The sequence below is a fragment of the Odocoileus virginianus genome, chromosome 7 (assembly GCF_023699985.2).
Source record: "Odocoileus virginianus isolate 20LAN1187 ecotype Illinois chromosome 7, Ovbor_1.2, whole genome shotgun sequence".
NCBI lineage: Eukaryota > Metazoa > Chordata > Mammalia > Artiodactyla > Cervidae > Odocoileus > Odocoileus virginianus.
The window spans coordinates 21,199,006-21,206,636 of record NC_069680.1 but is presented as its reverse complement, the minus strand read 5'-3'; the positions used below and the strand labels follow the sequence as shown (position 1 = coordinate 21,206,636).

The following is a 7,631-nucleotide window of genomic DNA, read 5'->3' as shown; positions in this document are numbered from 1 at the left end:
TTATATAAATCTTTATCTTAACAGGCCCTGAGGGTTTTCCCCCTTTACGCATAGGTGAAAAAGGCAATGACCAAGGTTTTCCTGTTCTGTGTTTTGTACAACAGTGTCCGTGTAGATCCCTTCCCATAGCATCTTTGGACTGGGTCCGAAGCCTTCCTCCAGAGTCCGGTCTCACGTAGGAGGAGCCGGTTCAGGAAGCCATGACTTCCCACTTCTAGGGTGGGTGGTGCGCAGTTGTGGGACGGGTCAGTCCTGCAGAGACTCCGTCAGTCTGCCTCTGGCTCCCAGGAAGGCCATCTGAGTGAGAAGTGCTGGGGCTGGGGAAGGAGCCAGAGTTCTGGGGTGTCTGGAAGTGGGGGACCTCTTGGGGCTGCAGAGGGTCCCCTTGCAGAGCTTTCAGAGCAGCCCCTCATTCTCCGTGGAGAGGCGCTTGTTGACTTTGGACTTCTTCTCCAGCGACTCCTGCAGGACCGCCTGCTCCATAGAAAGTTGCCTGGAAACTGCCACGCTTGTCCATCCGAGCTTTCAATTCTTCATGCTCCTGCTGGAATTGCTCCAGTTTGTCCACCAGTGCTGTGTCCTTGTCCACTAGTTTCTCCTTCATTCACTCGATGACCCATTGGCACAGCCTCTCATTCTTGATCTTTAACACAGCTTTAGGTTTTCTAACTCTTGTTCCAGATACATGATCTGAGGGCTTTTTAAAATTTGCTTTCTCTCTTGATATTCTTTTCTGTTCTGATTTCAACTTTTCATTTAAAGCATCATTTTCACTCTTCAGATCATTGATTTTGTTTCTCTAGTGATTTCTGCTTCTCGTAAAGCAGATCCTTGAGGGATTTCTTTTCCATTTCATGGCTTTTCTTGATTTCTGAAAGAAGGCGGATTCTTAATCACTGGACCACCAGGGAAGTCCCAAGGGGGGTTTATTTTTAAAACTTTTAATTTGGAAGTGGTTTTAGATTTACCCGAGATTTGGAAAGATAATACAACTTTCCTGTGTGTTCCCATTCAGTTTTGTGTCAACATCTTAAGTGCCCACAGTGCATTTACCAAAACTAAGAAATTGTCATTACGGTGTTACTGTTAATGAAACTACAGACTTCATTCAGATTTCCCCAGTTTTACCCACTGAGTCCGTTTTTCTGTTCTAAGATCCAATCCAGGATCCTAGTTTGCTTCCAGTCATCGCGTGTTTTTATTTATAGCCATCACATGTCTCCTCTGGTCTGTGACTGCTTTTGCCGTCTTTCTCTACCTTTCATTACCTGCACACATTTGAGAGAAGCCATTAGCTATTTTGTAGAACATCCCTCAGCGTGGGTATACCTGACGTTTTCTCCTGGGGACTAAGCTTGCAGATTTGGGGAAAAAGACCAGAGAGGGGAAGTCTTATTGGTGCATCGTACCTAAGGGCTCAGGGTACCAATGTGATTTTCCACTGCACTGCTCGCCGGGCTCTCTGCTGTAAAGTTTGTATTTCATCCTTTTCCACCCTCTATTTGGGATTCCAGGCTTTGGACAAGCTTTATCCTGGGAATGGAGAGCAGACATCCTCTCTGCCTGCCTGGGTTCTCCCTCCTCTGGGACCAGGCATCTTCTTACACCTGCCAGAATGGATGCTGGTGCTATGTACCCCACCCCCCTTCACGCTCCAGAAAGGCCAGTGATGGCTTCTTCTCCAGCTTCAGAATATCAGGGCTATCCTGTCTGCTGGGTCAAAGGAACGCTGTGCTTCAGAGGTGGCTGGTTTGGGGCTTTAGTTGTGTACATCTGGATTCTAATTGGCAAACTTGGGCCAATGCCAGGTATGGCTTTGCCCCAGCTTCCTGGAGAAACTGGGTGTTTTTTTTTCTGTGATGAAGAGGGTTTTCTCCAGAGCAGTAAGGAGGGTTTGCTCGCCGAAGCGGAAGTGAGTGAGTTACCTAGGAGGCCAGCAGTGCCTCTCACCTGTTGGGAGGAGATGGATGTCTCTACTGCAAAGAAGGAGGTGGGGGATCTCCTGGTGGCCTGAGAGTGGGGCTCATAGAGCGGGAGAGGACACCAGCTCTGGGCCGAGCTGCTGGTGACAGCTGGTCTGCCAGGGTCTCTGCTGATCTGTGGCTGCTCTCTGGAATCGAAACATTTTGTAGATTCAGTCATTTGGGTCTTGTTGGCAATTATGTTCTGAGGGATAATCCATTGCTGGAGCCAGTAAGACCCTGTGCTTTGAAAGGAGGCCGAGCCTATAAAAATAAGCATGGTTGGTGACCCAGAAACTCGGAAGTTTGTCCGATTCCTGTGCATGTATGGAATTCGGACACTTTAGCTCCTCCTGGCATCCAAGGGCAGGCTGGGAAGACACTGGGTTTGGGCTTGGTGTCAGCCCCGTGAGATGCAGGCCTTGGCCACACCCTCCATTAGCTTGGGGTGACCTCGGGCAAGCCACCTGGCCTCCGGAGCCCGGTGTCTCCTCTGAGAAATGGGGATAATAACAGTGCAGCCATTGCGTTTTGCAGCTTAGGGGCTGTTTGGATTTGAGGTCATTAGGCAGGCAGGAAATTAAAAATACATATTTGCATGAGGGCTATTTTCTGCTTGGCCCAAGAAGGAGAAACAAGATTTGGGTGCAGTGTGCCTGGGGCCAAGAGGGAGACTAGGGTGGTGGGGAGGACCCCGTTTGCCTCCCTCACCCTTGCCCAAAGAACTGGCTCTGAGTCCCGTGACTCAGGTAACAGAAGTGGCTGCCTTGGGGAAACTTTGCAAGATGTGGGGCTCCAGTGGTGCTGCTTGGGGGCCTGGGGACAATGTGGGACCCTGACCAGGAGAGCCCCTGGGCCGTTTGAGCCTGGATACCGCCAGGGCTGGGGGAACACCGTGGGTACCTGGAAGATTTCCTGCCCTGGGAAATGGTGTCTGAATACCAGCGCCAGGGTGGGGTGGGATGTGTCTCCAGAGGGGCTTGTGGGCAGCACTGAAGAGTCTGCAGTAGAGGAAGGTGAGCAAAGACCATGCCTGAGCCCACGGGAGCCCCGGGAACACGCAGAACAAGGGTCCAAGAGGCTGAGATTCTGAGAGTGGTGGCCTCGCGCTGGTGAGATGCAGGCTCAGCGGTCACGGGGCCCCCAGATGGACCTGCAGGGATGGTCGAGGACACTGGGCTATTTAACACCTACCTCTTCAGACTGGGGGGCAGGTGAGAGCGCCGGGGGCAGGCATTGTCACGGCACTCGAAGTGTTGTGACAAGCTCTAGTGTGCCACACCCAGCCGCCTGGTCATCGCTCTGAGCCTCAGTGTCCACACGTGTGAAATGGAGATGATGGGAATGCTCTCCTTCCCCCAGGATTGTTACAAGCATTGTGTGTGTGTGTGTGTGTGTGTGTGTGTGAATGTTCACTCAGTCGTGTCTGACTCTTTTGTGACCCCATGGACTGTAGGCCACCAGGCTCCTCTGTCCAAGGGGACTGTCCAGGCAAGAATACTGGAGTGGGTTGCCATTTCCATCTCCAGGGGAATCTTCCCAACCCAGGGATCGAATGCAAGTCTCTTGTGCCTCCTGCATTGGCAGGCGGGTTCTTTACCACCGGGAAACCGTTATGACGATGGAGTGACATAAATATGATTTCTTCTCTGAGGCTGAATGACAGGCACAAAGTCACACAGCTAAGCATCGGGGTCAGATTCTGTTTGTGTCATAATCAGTGATGTATCCCTGAATAGCCGATGCTCAGCAGGTGTGGGTGAAGGAAGAAGCGAATGCTGTTCCCATATTCCACAGTGTCCCATTACAGCCCAAAGTGCTATTAGGAGAAGTTCTGTTTGAACACACTCCCGCAGAAACAAGCAGAACCTGAGCTCTGAGCAATGAAGGCACCTGATGGTCACTGAGAACTGGCCCTAAACCTATTACATGCTGCTTTCTTTAATCCTAGTAATGATCCCATGAAGTGGGTCCTATGACTAGAACCGAATTCCCACTGAGTATAATTCCCGTTGTGCAGCAAAGGGATCCAAGTCTTGAAGAGGCCAGGTGATTTGCCCGAGTTTCCAAGGAGGTATGAGGCCAAGCCAGGATTTGAACCAGGTGGCTCACTCCAGCACCCAAACGTTCTAGTCTTTTCTTTTGCAGCTGATGGTGGCAGAGAACTTGGTCCCAGGTATTCAGCGGGCAGGCCACCCCTGGACCCCATCTCTGGTTAACCAACCCAGGACCCCCACCACTAATGAGCAGTTTCTAGTTGGTTGCTGCCAGGAAACACAAGACCCCAGGTTTCCTCCAGGAATTACATTAAAGGCTTAAGAGGCATAGAATGTTTCAGAATAGCTATTGGAGCCAACAATTATTATTTTTTTTTGGTGCAATGGGTAAAATTTCCTTCTTTAGTCTTACTCCCCTGCTAAAGCACTCAATTGAATAAGTAAGAGAAACAGCAGCATGTGTTATTTGAAAACTGTTTAGTGCAATTACCTCTGCAGACTTTACTGAATTTGAAAATGATAGATGGCAAATCTTAATTTCCCAAGCTCTCCATCCTGGCAAGCAGTTTGTTAAAGACTAGCAGTGCAGCTAATCGCTGGTGCATAATGCCCGCAAATACAACGTTTTTCCTTTTTATATAACACATTATGCTAATCACCCTGTATTCCATTTTTCAATAAAAGGTCAGCAGAGCACTGTTTGTTCAGAATGTGCAATTTAAACTTCATGTCTGTCATTAGAGATAATCTAGGTTTGCTGTATCAAGTGGGGTTGTCATAGAAACCAGACCTGCAAGCTCTGTTTACGGCCTTTGGAGAATAAACACTTTGCATTTATTTCTCTGGAAAGGGAAAAAAAAAAACCACATCAGAAATCATCGAACAATTAAGTGAGGTTTGAAAACAAAGCAGTGATAGCCTATAAGAGAGAGCTGTGTCATTCATCAAAAGTCAATAACTGTCAGGCAGTTGGGATACCGGGGCATTCTAGCAGGTGACTGGCGGAAGTGGTTGAATATTTCCCCTTGGAAGAACAAGTAAGGGAGAGTGGATGTGTTGTTATGCCAAGTATAGAATTAATTTAAGTGTGCTAATGGGCTTTATCCAACCTAATATACCCTTGAAAAATATTTTATATAATTTGCATCAAGTGCCTGATTAGGCTTTTTTATGCCATAGATTTGGATATTCATTTGCGAGCCTCACATAGCTGAAATGATTCCACAGTATGGTTTTTCTGATCTTCCTCTCCTCATTTGTGAAGACCCTCCCTGGAAGCAGTTCAGAGATTCTGGGCTTAAGCATTTTAAGATCCTGCTTGAGTAGCTTTACCATATTTATCAAACAGAAATGCAGGATGCATTAAATTTGAATTAAATGTGAACACTTTTAAATTTGAATACTTTTTAAAGCATAATTATGCCCCAAATATTTCATGAAATATACTTATGCTAAAGTTATTCATTGCTTATCTGAAATGCAAATTTAACTGGTGTCCTATATGAAATCTGTCTTCCTGTGTCTGGGGGGCGGTCCAAGGAGGTAAAGAGGTGATTCTCTGACCTCCTCTGCCAGACTCAGACCTGTGATTCCTTTAATAGGTGAAAGAGAAACCTGTGCATGGGATGTGTGTGCCTGTTACTGTTCAGTCTCTCAGTCGTGTCCGACTCTGTGACCCCATGGTCTGCAGCACGCCAGGCTTTCCTGTCCTTCACCATCTCCCAGAGTTCACTCAAACTCATGTCCATTGAGCCGATGATGCCATCCAACCATTTCACCCTCTGTTGCCCCATTCTCCTGCCCTCAATCTTTCCCAGCATCAAGGACTTTTCCAATGAGTCGGTATTTTGCATCAGGTGACAAAAGTACTGGAGCTTCAGCTTCAGCATCAGTCCTGTCCATGAATATTCAGGGTTGATTTCCTTTAGGATGGACCGTGCATGACGAGTCCTGTTGTGTCATGGTGTAACTGTGGCTCTAACGTGCCAGAGGCACCAAGCAGAGTCAAATGCAAAAAAGTCCCCCACCCGGAAACAACCAAACAGCCACCCCCCCACAGGGGAATGCTTCTAGGGGTTTTCCCACTGAAAGAGGACCTCCTTCCCAGGGCTGGGAGCTTGCTGCCCCCAGTCTTTTGTGGATCTAGTCCCTCATTTTCTTGGAGCTGGGCCAGAGGAAGGACCTGAGGCCTACCTGTAGGGTGTGATGCTCAATTCAGGGCTCAAAGGGTGGGGTTCTGTGAACTGTGGCCCTGGCTCTGGGCAACTTCACTGTTGTAACCTCCCCACTCCTCTCCCCCAACCCCCACCCCGATGCAGCATCCGCAAGAGACATGGGTTTGATCCCTGGGTCGGGAAGATCCCATGAAGAAGGGCATGGCAACCCACTTCAGTGTTCTTGCCTGGAGAACCCTCATGGACAGAGGAGCCTGGTGCCCTACAGTCCATAGGGTCACAAAGAATAGGACCAGACTGAAGCGACTTAGCATGCACACCACCCATGCAACACAGTTCGCAGAAATCTGGTAATGAGCAGAAGGTACATTCATTAGACAACTGGATTCAGGTTGATGAAGTCAAGTAAAACCCAAGTTACATTTCAGCATGTGGGAATTCAGTATTTGGCACCCTGGCTCAGGCAGCCTAGGGGACCCAAAGCCAGAAGACAGCCAGTCCTCCAGGGCGGTCTTGGCCAGCATGGTCTCGGCCAGTCAAGCACTGATGTTGCTCGAGAAGCAGCAGAAGGTCCAAATGCCAGAGCAGAGGCAGAAACAAAGTGGCAGGACAATGTGTGGGAGGAAGAGATGGATTCTACCCCAGGCATCTGTAGAGCCTTCTTGGAGAAGGGGGATTCACAACTGATCTTTGAGTAGAGAGTATTAAATCAGATTTAATCTTTGATCTTTGAAGATAGAGTATTAAATCAGATTAGTTAACGCTAAAAAGTATGTCTCTTACAAGGACACTCTCACTGGCTTTGGGGGCTACCCCAATTCAGCACTATCTCATCTTCATCCTTAATTACCTCTGCAGGGACCCTATTTCAAGACAAGGTCACATTTTGAGTTCCTAGGTAGATACGAATTTTTGGAGGAGGCTAGTCAACCCACTACAGTTGCCAGTGATGAAGTCTTACAGATTTCACCAAATGTAGAGATTCTGCTTTCTCTTGAACAATCAGATCTGGCCCTGGTGGCCTGCAATAGGCCGGGCAGAGGGACAGCTGGCCTTTTCCCAGGCCCACCCTCTCCAGGTACCAGGCGCCCTGCTCAGTTCTTCACTTGCCAAGCCCTGCTTTAGCTCAGGTGGAGCCGTCACAGGGCCTCTGGGTGGCTGGAATCTGCTTCCTCTTTCCCCAGCTCCTTCCTAACACCTTCATGATGCACACTCCTTTATTCTATGCTTGAACTACTGGTCAACAGTATTTATCTCCAGAGTCACAAATATTTGATTCCAATTAGGGACACCAAATTGAGACCCACACAGTATCAAAAATGCAGTGTGTATGTTAGCTGCTAAATCGCGTCCAACTCTTTGCAACCCCGTGGACTGTAGCCTGCCAGGCTCCTCTGTCCCTGGAATTCTCCAAGCAAGAATACTGGAGTGGGTAGTCATTCCCTTCTCCAGGGGATCTTCCAGACCCAGGGATTGAACCCAGGTCTCCTGCATTGCAG

General features: G+C 48.6%; 1 pseudogene; it reads right to left on the bottom strand.

Moving 5' to 3' along the window:
• Positions 1–214: 214 nt before the first annotated feature.
• On the bottom strand, positions 215–6,656 carry LOC110138557 (microtubule-associated tumor suppressor 1 homolog pseudogene; annotated as a pseudogene).
• Positions 6,657–7,631: the final 975 nt, after the last annotated feature.